Below are 11,815 nucleotides of genomic sequence, written 5' to 3'. Positions count from 1 at the left end.
TACCTTTTTCATAATGTCAGTTCACAAAGAATCACTGGTGATAGGGGAGTGTAACCGATAAATTGATCCTGAATCAGATAAGATTTTCCAAGGACGTATAACCAGAGACATATATATATGTCTCTGGTATAACTAACACAATACGTCCTTGGATTTTCCCAGTAACGGAGAACCCCTTTCTTTGAGTGAATATAAATAGTGACGGGGGTCTCACAAATAAATTTAAATCTGAATTACAGGAACATCGATTAGCAAAGTAAACTTACATATTAATCTCGAAGTTATTTACGGTAAAGACAGACTGTGCTCCTGAATTATCAGAAATATATGATAAGGTCGATAAAGTTCCAATTACTTCTATATGAAAAGCCCTGTCATTTTTTCACAGCCGAAAGTCTCGCCGTAAGTAAACATTACATACAGAATCTTAGCCTTAAATATTCCACTTTTCCAACACACCCCACGAAAACCAACCAATATGGGAAAAGGTTACAATTTTACCCACGCAATATATGAAAAGGTATACATTTTTAAGATCTAAATTATATGAATAGGGTGGGGTAACAGAACCTCAGCGACACCCCCTATCAATAAAGTACTGAAGTGCCCCTCCCCCCCGGAGGTATTTCACTGCTACAAGATATTTGATTTGCTAATCACGCACCCGTTGATGAGCAGAGAACCATACTTTCAAGCCAGGGGCAGTCTATACTAACAGTTAGTATGGAAAGTCCCTGTAAAAAGGCAGCTGGCAAATCCTAACAGTACTGTAACTTAATGATACATGTATATCAAGTTACAGCACCTCACCCAGCACAGTTAGCACACTGGTGTGTGTCAGTCTTATAATATAAAACTGCGTAGGTTCATATCGTTTGATTCAACGTTTTTTAGGATATTTTTTAGGACCGTTGTCAACTTGACATTGTCAAATCCGACCTGCCACTTTGCAACCTGACCTGCAAAAACATAATTCGACTAAAACAATGCCAGTCAAAATTGCTTTTTGAGACTGGGCGACTGAAAAAGTTTTAAAATGTGACCTTGTGACCCTGTATATAGGAAAAAAATTCTGAGACAAGTGCCTGTGATATATCTGTCAGTCCCAGAATAAAAAAGGTAATTGTATCTTAATCTTTGGAAAAATCCGATTATTAAATTGTTAAATTCTTTTACGTCATAATTATATCAAAGTATACTTTTTAAAGTTTTAAATTTTAAAGTTAAAATGAATATTCCGTTTCGATCTGAGGAAAAACTTTTTAAACTGTAATGACATGGTCAGTCAACTGATTTGTTGCATGGCTGTTTACAGGTAATTAAAGCATGCAGTAATTTTCCAATACGACAGTGCGTGTACCCTGGGGTGTGTATAACGTATTAGAAATATCATAGTTTTCTAGAGAACATCCTGTCTATGTGTAATACAGATTGATGACATTACACAAATTTTTTTTCGTTAAATGTAGTTAAGTATCTGTGTCCATTCCCTATTGCAACACTACAATTCTTTCGAAGAAAAAAATGTTAAAATTTAAAAAAAAAAATCATTTATATAAAATAAAGAAGAAAAAAGTAGCAAATAAACTTATGTAACTACGCATTGAGTAAACATAATTTCACTTTACATGTACAAACCCTTGAGAAAACGTATATATAGATGTGTTTAAAAGGCCAATTCCCAGTGGATTTATTTCACACTAGGACCACAGGCACTTGTCTCAGAATTTTGTTTCCTATATACCTTAATACAGGGACTTTCTATACTAACTTAGTATAGAAAGTCCCTGCTTAATATAACATTAAAAGTATATAGGAAATTTTTTTCTGAGACAAGTGCCTGTGACTAGGAACTAAGATAACTAGAACTAAGTTCATTGGAAAGTCTTTTTGTCTGATACATGTATACCTATAGATAATGTACATAATTAAGAACAGCTTCAAATATATGCCTATAAATTAACGGTACGTCTAAAAACCGCTCAGGACCTCCTGAGTGCAGACAGGACATAAAAAGTCACTCAGGACATGTATATATGTTTTAGTGAGCGTTGAGGGTATACATTCGATAGAAAATTTAATATTTGATCTTATAATATTGGTTTTGATAAAATCAAACCAACATTAAAGAAGTTATTTGGGATACGTCATGCATGACCGATGATCATATTCAATACCAATCATCATTTTGATTACGACATTTGATCTTTAATAATTAGGACTGATTGGTGATGGTTATAAACACATACAAGTAAACTTTGCACACAAACAAAAAAATAAAAACGTTTCCTTGGAAAAATTATAAAAATACATGAATATTGTTTTTACAAAAAAAGTTTAATAAATTTTTCGTTTTGTATGTAATAATTGAAGCCATTTAGAAATATAAGAAATCTTCACATAGGCGGGAAATTTTCAATTCAAGTTATTACATTTGAAAACGTTAACAAATATAGATCTTATTCGATGTAAAATGTGGCGTCCTTGGAGATCAAAACCCCGTTTAAATAGGGTTTGTCTACTTTCGTCTATTGCCGAACATTCTATAATCAAGGATTTTTACAAATCCTTGCTATATAAAATATAATGAATCGCGTCGCCAATATCACCACAATTACATAAAGTACAAATACAATCTTCTCCTAAATATTTGGCATCTAACAATTACAATAGGAAATTTTGAGTCGAAACTGAAGTACCAAATCTATAAAAAGAATCACTATTTTTTGTAGTAGTAGGCGTTGAAAACTAAACTGTTTATAATCTTTTTTTTCTCCTAAATTAATTGAAACTCCTGAAATAATTTAACATTATCTATAGACAGCTTACATATGCAACTCTTTTTAGAAGTATGTGAGTGTATAGTTATTATTTGTTCATTAACCCCCCTTTTCCTTCTATAAAATTACATTGTAATCGATTTTATTTCCAAATTTGTGTTTGCTAAGATTGACACTTAGAACGTACAACAAAAAGTAACAAGTAAAAAGTCACGATTCAGTTTTGGGATATTTTTTTCTTTGAATAAACTTAATTTTAAAAACGTTTCAGTATTTTTCTGAAACATTTTTAAAAGGAAACGGACTTGTAAACAAAATTTATTTTTGAATATTAATATGAACAATGATTGTTAAGAAAACAATCTGCCAAAGTGGTTTGGTAATTAACTGAAGTCATTTCCTAATCATTTCCTCAACTAAATACATTTATCTATAAATAAAGTCAATTCGTCAAGAACTTTCTCTCATATATTTAAACAATTGTAAAATAATTAATTTAAACCTTTGTCTGCGAATTTCTGTCCGTTTACCAATACTTATTCCTTGTTAAGTTTTTTCATATCCATTTACGAATACTTATAACGTGATAATTAATTTTTCCGGATGCTTTGTATCCTATTTTCACATCAAACAACCATGTTACCCGTAGAACGGAGTTAAGTACAAATTTAGGAATTTAGTTCTTAAAATTATCAACAACAAAATTTTACACTTTCATTTACCTGGATTTTTTTCTACGCTTCGAAGCCGCCACCCTGTATCAAACTTATCCAACACCTCGCATGGCGTATTCACGATGTGGAGGGATTGACAATATACAATCAAAGTTAGCAATATACAGCAAGTAAGTAATTGGGTGTTGGATGCCAGTAGATCTGAATTTGTAAATTTTTAAATTGAATTTAACCTGTTTAGAACGTGTTTTGTTGAATTAATTGATCAATAAAATTACACACATAATCTGGGCTGATATGCATAAAACCACTTTAAGGGTCTGCATGAAAAAATGACTTATCACATAATACCAGAACCTATGTTTAGCCTGGGACTATTATACTTATACTAGTAGTATAATAGTCCCAGGTTTAGCCTACTGTTACACGATAAGAAAATATAGCTGTAGGCCTAGTTGAAAATCTTTACAAATTATTTATTCTTTTAATTTCTGTTTGACTGTCTGGGTGCTTCTTATGTGTTTTAAATGCTATAGTCAAGTTTTATAGACTGTTGTACGTCATTTGGTCGTTTTTAAGTTTTTGCCATGGCGTTTGTCAGTATGTCTTCGACTTATAAGTTTTATCAAGGATTTGTATAGTGAGATTGGTTTTATATAATCTGCATCTCTTGTGCTGTATTTTAAAATGTATTACAATTGCTGCATCTTTACACATTCATCAATACACCAAAAAATATGAACAAAGCTTTCGTATATATATAAATAAGGAGATGTGGTACGATTGGCAATAAAACAACTATCCGCCAGTTCAATTCAAAAACCTGATATAAGCAAATGTGACTTACTTACTTACTTTAGTCAGAGAGATCTTGAATCTGAATTCAAGGATACGAAGTGGGAAGGGTTTAGAGGTGGATTAAAGTGAGGGCATGGGGGCCCGCCCCTTTTTTTGGAAAAAAAATTGGTTGATTATTTAGAGAATCACTGAAGCGGGCCCCCTCTTTATGCATGACAGTTAGTGCCTCCTTATGACATTTTTTTGGATCCGCAACTGGTGAGGACTTCATAAATAAATATTTAGTATGTTTTTGTTTTGTGATAAATAATGTTTTTAGACAGAAATAGGATAAAATAAACTACCGAAAGCTTAAGTCCACATAACAGGGTATGGATGGGGGTTAACAGAATAGAGAATAACGGGCAAACAATAAAGATTAAAGAATAATGAAATGCTAAAATATGAGGAAAGAGAGTAATGAGCAAAAAGTGTAAGTTTGTAGAAATATAGCAAAAAAAAATAAAGAACACAGAAAAAGAAGACCCCCCCCCCACCCCACCCCCCCAAGATCCTGACTTCAACTTTAACGCTGCCGGGATATTTTTTAGACAAATTGCACGTATTAGTAGTCAGCCGAAACCACTAAGCGTTTTGCATCCATACGTTTTTTTTTCTCGTAATACTGACTGCATAGTAAACTATCAATGTACTAGTTAATGTTCTCGAGGGATGACCCTATCACAGAGACATATATATACACATATGTGTAAATATGTCTCTGCCCTATTACGTGTCAGTAACCTCCTCGACACGGTTCATTTTTACGGCGGCTCAGTTTTGTCTTAAGAATAAACATAATTGATAAGTTTCTTTCCCCTGCATTTCTCGATCGCACTTGTAAATAGCACATTGGTCTCAAGACATTGGTTACTACACTTGCCGTCAGTACTCAAAATTGGAAGAATATTAAATAAGAAGGTATAGAAAATTAAATAAATGCACACACACTATTATCAACCACAGACATGATGTTTTTCTCAATTTGCCTAAATCGTTATTCCGCAATACAACGAGGGTGAAAACCCACCACTTTGAACACATGCAGTCACAGGCACCGGCATGCTGTGAACTTATCACACAGTAAGTTTCCCAAATGAGTAACTATCCATTACTTTTCTAGTGTAAAGTTTTATTTAATACACATTTGATTTGAAATGGAATATCAGAGAGATATATAAACATATATCATAGGCTGATCCGGGGGGGGGGGGGGGGGCTTTCTTGGGAAAAATTTGGTTGATTATATAGGGATAACTGAAGCATGACTGGAGCCGGCCCTCCCTTATGAAAAGTTCTGGATTTGCCACTGTATATTCATAAAATAAACCAACAAATTATCCAAAAGATGAATAATACTTAATACTCACGACTAAGATTGATTATAAGTATACTTGAGTCAGTTTTACAAAAAAAAAAACTTACCATTTATCGTAAGTATACTGTTTTGTACATGACTTAATTACTATCAATATTATTTGTAAGTTTTTTTGTGAAACTGACTGCTGAATTGTTTTTCCATGAGATGGTACATCTAAGTCATATGCTTTTTTTAAAACCACCTCCAGGGTATAATGTCTGCTCGCCCATAGAATCTGTTTGTAGATATAGGAAGATGTGGTATGAGTGCCAATGAGACAACTCTCCATCCAAGTCACGCAATTTATAAAAGTAAACCATTATAGGTCAAGGTATGGTCTTCAACACAGAGCCTAGTTTTTATCAAAAATGAAATATATTGATATTAATAGTATACAGGTTAAATAATTTATTCATACATTTTTAATTGACTGACTAGAATTATCATGGTTATTGAGGAATTTAAACCATTCCTATTTTTAAAAAGGGAAAAAAATAAAATTTATATATAATAACAGGGTGATACGAATGACAAAAACTCAAGAAATTGTTTTCAATTAAGATAAATACATGGTTTTCAGTTGTTTTTTAAAGCAGAGGCAGATTTAGTTTAAAGTTGGAAAAAATTGTTTGTACCAACAAAAATAAATACACAAAGTTAATCCAGAATTATGTGTTTATCATTTTTTTTATGTTTAGGTTGCCAGCAAGATGAAAAGAACAATGCAGTTCAAAAGTCAAAATGTGGATAAGCTGCGGTACAAGGTCCTACTTTTGCAGATTTTCATATTTTGCATGAATGAATTTGAAGTTTATATCATGGAGGGCAGAGAAAGAAAAGAAACACTTCAGTTTTCCTGCTTCTGAAGGATAAATGTAAAACATCTTGTTTGGTAAGTTTTATGCTCTGTTATGATAGTGTTTGTGCATCCATCTGTCTTTCTCTAAATTGTATTCACTTAAAGTTTTTGGTTACAGTTCACCATGAACTTCAGTTTGTAACTTGTGGTTTACATGTTTATACTCAAAATTTAGTACTTTAAAATGTTCATGTATTTTTGTCGAGCCTGCAACTTTTGTCGCAGAAAGCTCGACATAGGGATAGTGATGAGGTGGCGGCTACGGCGGTGGCGTTAGCACAGGGGGTCTCTTCCTATATTAAGGTATATACATATGTGCCGCTGGAATGGGTCCCTTTTTTGATGCATCAAATATATCAATGGGGTGCAATTTTACCTAGGAAATATATCAATGGGTCATAATTTTTCAGTTTGTTGTGCAGCGATCTTCACTTAATGGGTAATGATTTCGCTGTGAAATATATGTATAGGTAGGGATTTCACAATTATTCAATATATGAATGGGGGTGTTTTTTAAATTCCAGCTGCACAACTGTACCCAAAATCCAATGTTGAGACCCCCCCTTGGGCGTTAGCTAACTTCCTAAAAGCTTTATATTTTAGAAGGTGGAAGACCTGGATGCTTCAAACTTTGTATATAGATGCCTCATGATACGAATTCTGTCTGAAACATGTCCATTGTCCTTAACCTCATTTTCATGGTTCAGTGACTACTTGAAAAAAAGTTCAGATTTTTTGTAATGTTAATTTCTCTCATATTATGAGTAATAGGATAACTATATTTGGTATGTGCGTACCTTGCAAGGTCCTCATGCTCGTCAGAGAGTTTTCACTTGACCTAAACCTCATTTCATGGATCAGTGAACAAGAACTTAGTCTTAGATGCATGATTTTTTTTATTAGTTGTTAGTGGCTTTGTACTAGCTGTCAGTAACTGCGAGTACTCTCAGATCTGTACTTAGTGTCTTTTTGTTGTTTGGATGTACAAGTACGGCCACGTCCACTTGTATTTGTAGTATTTGTATTTTTATCCATCTGATGAGTTAAGCCTCTTTCAACTGATTTTTATATGACCGCATAAAAATTTTGCGGTCGTATATTGGTATGACGTTGGCGTCGTCGTCGCTGTCCGAAGACACATTGGTTTTCACACTCTAACTTTAGTTTAAGAGAATGGATCTCTATGAAATTTTACCATAAGGTTCAATATCACAACAGAAAGGTTGGGATTGATTTTGGGGGTTATGGTACCAACAGTTAAGGAATTAGGGGCCAAAAAGGGGCCAAAAATAAGCATTTTTGTAACTTCCAGACATAACTTGTGTGTTTGTGTATGGATCTCTCTGACATTGTACCACAAGGTTCCATATCACAAAGGGAATGCTGGGATTGATTTTATGGGGGTAATTGCCTCAAAATTTTAGGAATTAGGGGCCAAAAAAGGGGCAAAAAACAAGCATTTTTCTAGTTTCATGACAATAACTTGTGTGTAAGTGTATGGATCTTTCTGAAATTGTACTACAAGGTTCCATATCACAAAGAGAAAGCTGGAATTGAGTTTGGGGGACATTGCCCAAAACGTTTAGGAAAAAGGGGCAAAAAAGGGGCCAAAAATAAGCATTTTTCTAGTTTCCAGACAATAACTTGTGTTCAAGTAAGTGTAAGGATCTCTCTGAAATTATACTGCAAGGTACCATACCACAAAGGGAAGGCTGGGATTGATTTTGGGGGTGAATGCCTCAAAATTTTAGGAATTAGGGGCCAAAAAGGGGCAAAAAACAAGCATTTTTCTAGTTTCAGGACAATAACTTGTGTGCAAGTGTATGGATCTTTATGAAATTGTACTACAAGGTTCCATATCACAAAGGGAAAGCTGGGTTTGAGTTTGGGAGTAATTGCCGTAAACGCTTAGGAATTTGGGGCCAAAAAGGGACCAAAAAACAAGCATTTTTCTAGTTTCCAGACAATAACTTGTGTTCAAGTGTATGGATCTCTCTGAAATTGTACTGCAAGGTACCATACCTCAAAGGGAAGGCTGTTATTGAGTTTTGGGGTGATGAATCATAAGGGGGTTCAAAAAATTTGGGTTTTTTTTTTTTTTTCCTTTTTTTTTCTTTAAAATTTTCCATTTTAAATTGGTTATTTCTGATTTATATACATGATATATAAAAGCAAATAATAATGATATGGTTTGAATAGGTAAATTAAAATTTTTTAAGTTCTTAGACCACATTCATTCTGTGTCAGAAACCTATGCTGTGTCAAATATTTAATCACAATCCAAATTCAGAGCTGTATCAAGCTTGAATGTTGTGTCCATACTTGCCCCAACTGTTCAGGGTTCGACCTCTGCGGTCGTATCAAGCTGCGCCCCAGCGGAGCATTTTATTATTGTTTGTTCTTATGTTGTACTGTTACACCACTGTCCCAGGTTAGGGGGAGGGTTTGGATCCCGCTAACATGTTTAACCCCGCCACATTCTGTATGTATGTGCCTGTCCCAAGTCAGGAGCCTGTAATTCAGCTCGTTCATTTTTTGTACATAAATTAGGCCATTAGTTTTTCGTTTGAATTGTTTTTCATTGTCATTTTGGGGCCTGTTATAGCCGACTGTACGGTATGGGCTTTGCTCATTGTTGAAGGCCGTACGGTGACCTATAGTTGTTAATTTCTGTGTCATTTGGTCTCTTGTGGAGAGTTGTTATCTCATTGGCAATCATACCACATCTTCTTTTTTATATTTAAGGTTAAGTTTTGGTGGTCAAGTCCATATCTCAGATACTATAAGCAATAGGTCTAGTATATTCGGTGTATGGAAGGACTGTAAGGTGTACATGACCAACTGGCAGGTGTCATCTGACCTTGACCTCATTTTCATGGTTCAGTGGTTATAGTTAAGTTTTTGTGTTTTGGTCTGTTTTTCTTATACTGTATGCAATAGGTCTACTATATTTGGTGTATGGAATGATTGTAAGGTGTACATGTCTAGCTGGCAGGTGTCATCTGACCATGACCTCATTTTCATGGTTCAGTAGTCAAAGTTAAATTTTTGAGTTTTGGTCTTTTTTTCTAATACTAAATGCAATAGGTCAACTATATTTGGTGTATGGAAACATTTTATGATGTCAGTCCCGCAGGTTTAATTTGACCTTTACCTTATTTTCACAGTTCAGTGGTTATAGTTAAGTTTTTGTGTTTTGGTCTGTTTTTCTTAATCTATAAGCAATAGGTCAACTATATGTGTTGTATGGAAGGATTGTAAGCTGTACATGTCTGCCTGGCATGGTTCATCTGATCTTCACCTCATTTCCATGGTTCATTGGTCAATGTTTAGTTTTCTTGGTTAAGTCTGCTTCTTAGAAACTATAAGCAATTAATACAGTAGGTCAACTGTATTTAGTAATTTGAATGATTGTAAGGTGTACATATATTTCTTGTCAGGTTTATATGACCTTGAATTCATTTTCTTGGATCATGTTGAGTTTATGTGATAGTTGTAGTAAAGCTTTATATTTAGGACTATCAACATGATATCAATGATTGATTAGTAAAGAAGGCGCAACATTTCAGCGTGTGCACTCTTGTGTATACATTAAACACCACATTTACTGTTTTTACCCTGATTTTATGGATCACTGAACATAGACACTGATAGAAATGTCATAATGTGAAATTGTAGTACATTCTTAGGTTAAAGTTTTAGGTTAAGGTAAATAGCATACCATGAAGTTGAATTTCATACACATGTTCATTATGTGATGAATTTTTAAATTCAGTGCCAAACTAAGATTTTGAGCCTGATTACATGATTGACTAGACATTGACACCTGTATGCTAGTGTTTGCCTGGCATTGTGTCCTGTACTAGGTATTTGTCCTGTACTAAGAACTTTAATAGTACTCGCTGAGTATGGAGTTTTTGTGAAAGTTTAATATTAGTGAGATTTTTGCATGACATCCTGTCAACTGCTTGTTGATCATGTTTATACATGTCTTAAAATTAATATCTGACACATTGGTGTTTTGTGAACTTGGAAATAAGTTATTTGATAGAATAATAATGTTTTGAGATTATCAAAATAAAAAATATCCCATTTTTACTACATTGTGTATTAATGATTAAGTATATAAAAAAGAAGATTTAGGATATATGTATAACCATAAATAAAAATGAGACAGCAACCGAACAACACAAAAATAAGAAAAAAAAACCAATATGATTTTTTGTATCAATGTTATAATTTCCAACATGTCCAAAGAGTTCAATGTATTTTCTAATTGAAATAAAACACAAGTGGAACTCTTTCAGAACTTCAGAAGCTTAAAGAAGTGCTGTTTCTATTGTTGGCTTTCTGTATAATATATTGCAAATTCTTGTGAAAAATGGAATTTTATTGTAATTGCCTAAAGTTTTAACATTGATCTATATATATATATAACTGGGGAAAATACCCAAATGTTATAAAGAAGAATACATAAATTGATTGTTATATAATATTAGAATAGGAAGATGTGGTATATTGCTAATTTGACAACTCTCCATCAGAGACCAAAGGATGTAGGAGGTTAGCAACTGATGACACTGGACAACCTTCAACAATCAGTAAAATCCATACCGCAAAGCTATTTTTATTGAAAATCATATGTTCTTGCTACATGTATGCAAACAATTTTTTACTATCCATAACTTCGGATTTTATTGGTTCTTTTTCAGAAGGATTGAAATTCATCACTGAGAATAAAAGGAGAAAACACAGAAACAAGACCAAAATAAATTCAAAGACAAAAGTCAGATCAGTTATTATTTTCATCACTCAGCCAATGAATTGAAGTTCTTTTAAATATCTAAAGATATTAAAACCACAATAATATGACAATGTTCTGTGCTGAATGGCAAAAAAGTGGACTATACATTACGATCACACAATGCTGGATGATAAGAAACTATTAATTTTTTGGGTGGAGGGATATCCTGAAAAAAAAATAGATTTATGTAAAAAGCTACTAGTATGTTAAGCCTATTAATAGAGTTTTCTTTGATTTCAAATGGGAAAAAATTGTGTTTCAAAAAAGTATTCTAGAATTCATAAATAAACATATATTGATACTTACATTATCTGCTTTGTTGTTTAAAATTTTAGTTTTGAACAGTTATAGAACAATATAATTGCATTAACATTTCCAAGGAAAAAAAAGATATTCAACTAAAAAGATTCATCTTAAAACAATTTACTACCAAACAGAATTCATTGTAACATGCACATTTATTTACTGTATATTTATAATTTGAGTCATAGGATTTTATTT

General features: G+C 33.1%; 1 long non-coding RNA gene across 1 annotated transcript; it reads left to right on the top strand.

The window, feature by feature from the left end:
* Positions 1–3,483: 3,483 nt before the first annotated feature.
* LOC127715348 (uncharacterized) lies at positions 3,484–11,358 on the top strand. Its single transcript, XR_007988348.1, has 3 exons — positions 3,484–3,624; positions 6,350–6,543; positions 11,223–11,358. It is a non-coding gene; the product is annotated as an uncharacterized LOC127715348 (long non-coding RNA).
* The last annotated feature ends 457 nt before the right edge of the window (positions 11,359–11,815 follow it).

This window comes from Mytilus californianus, unplaced genomic scaffold (assembly GCF_021869535.1).
Source record: "Mytilus californianus isolate M0D057914Y unplaced genomic scaffold, xbMytCali1.0.p SCAF_9, whole genome shotgun sequence".
NCBI classification, from domain to species: domain Eukaryota; kingdom Metazoa; phylum Mollusca; class Bivalvia; order Mytilida; family Mytilidae; genus Mytilus; species Mytilus californianus.
The sequence above is the reverse complement of the archived record's forward strand: the minus strand, read 5'-3'. Positions and strand labels throughout refer to the sequence as shown.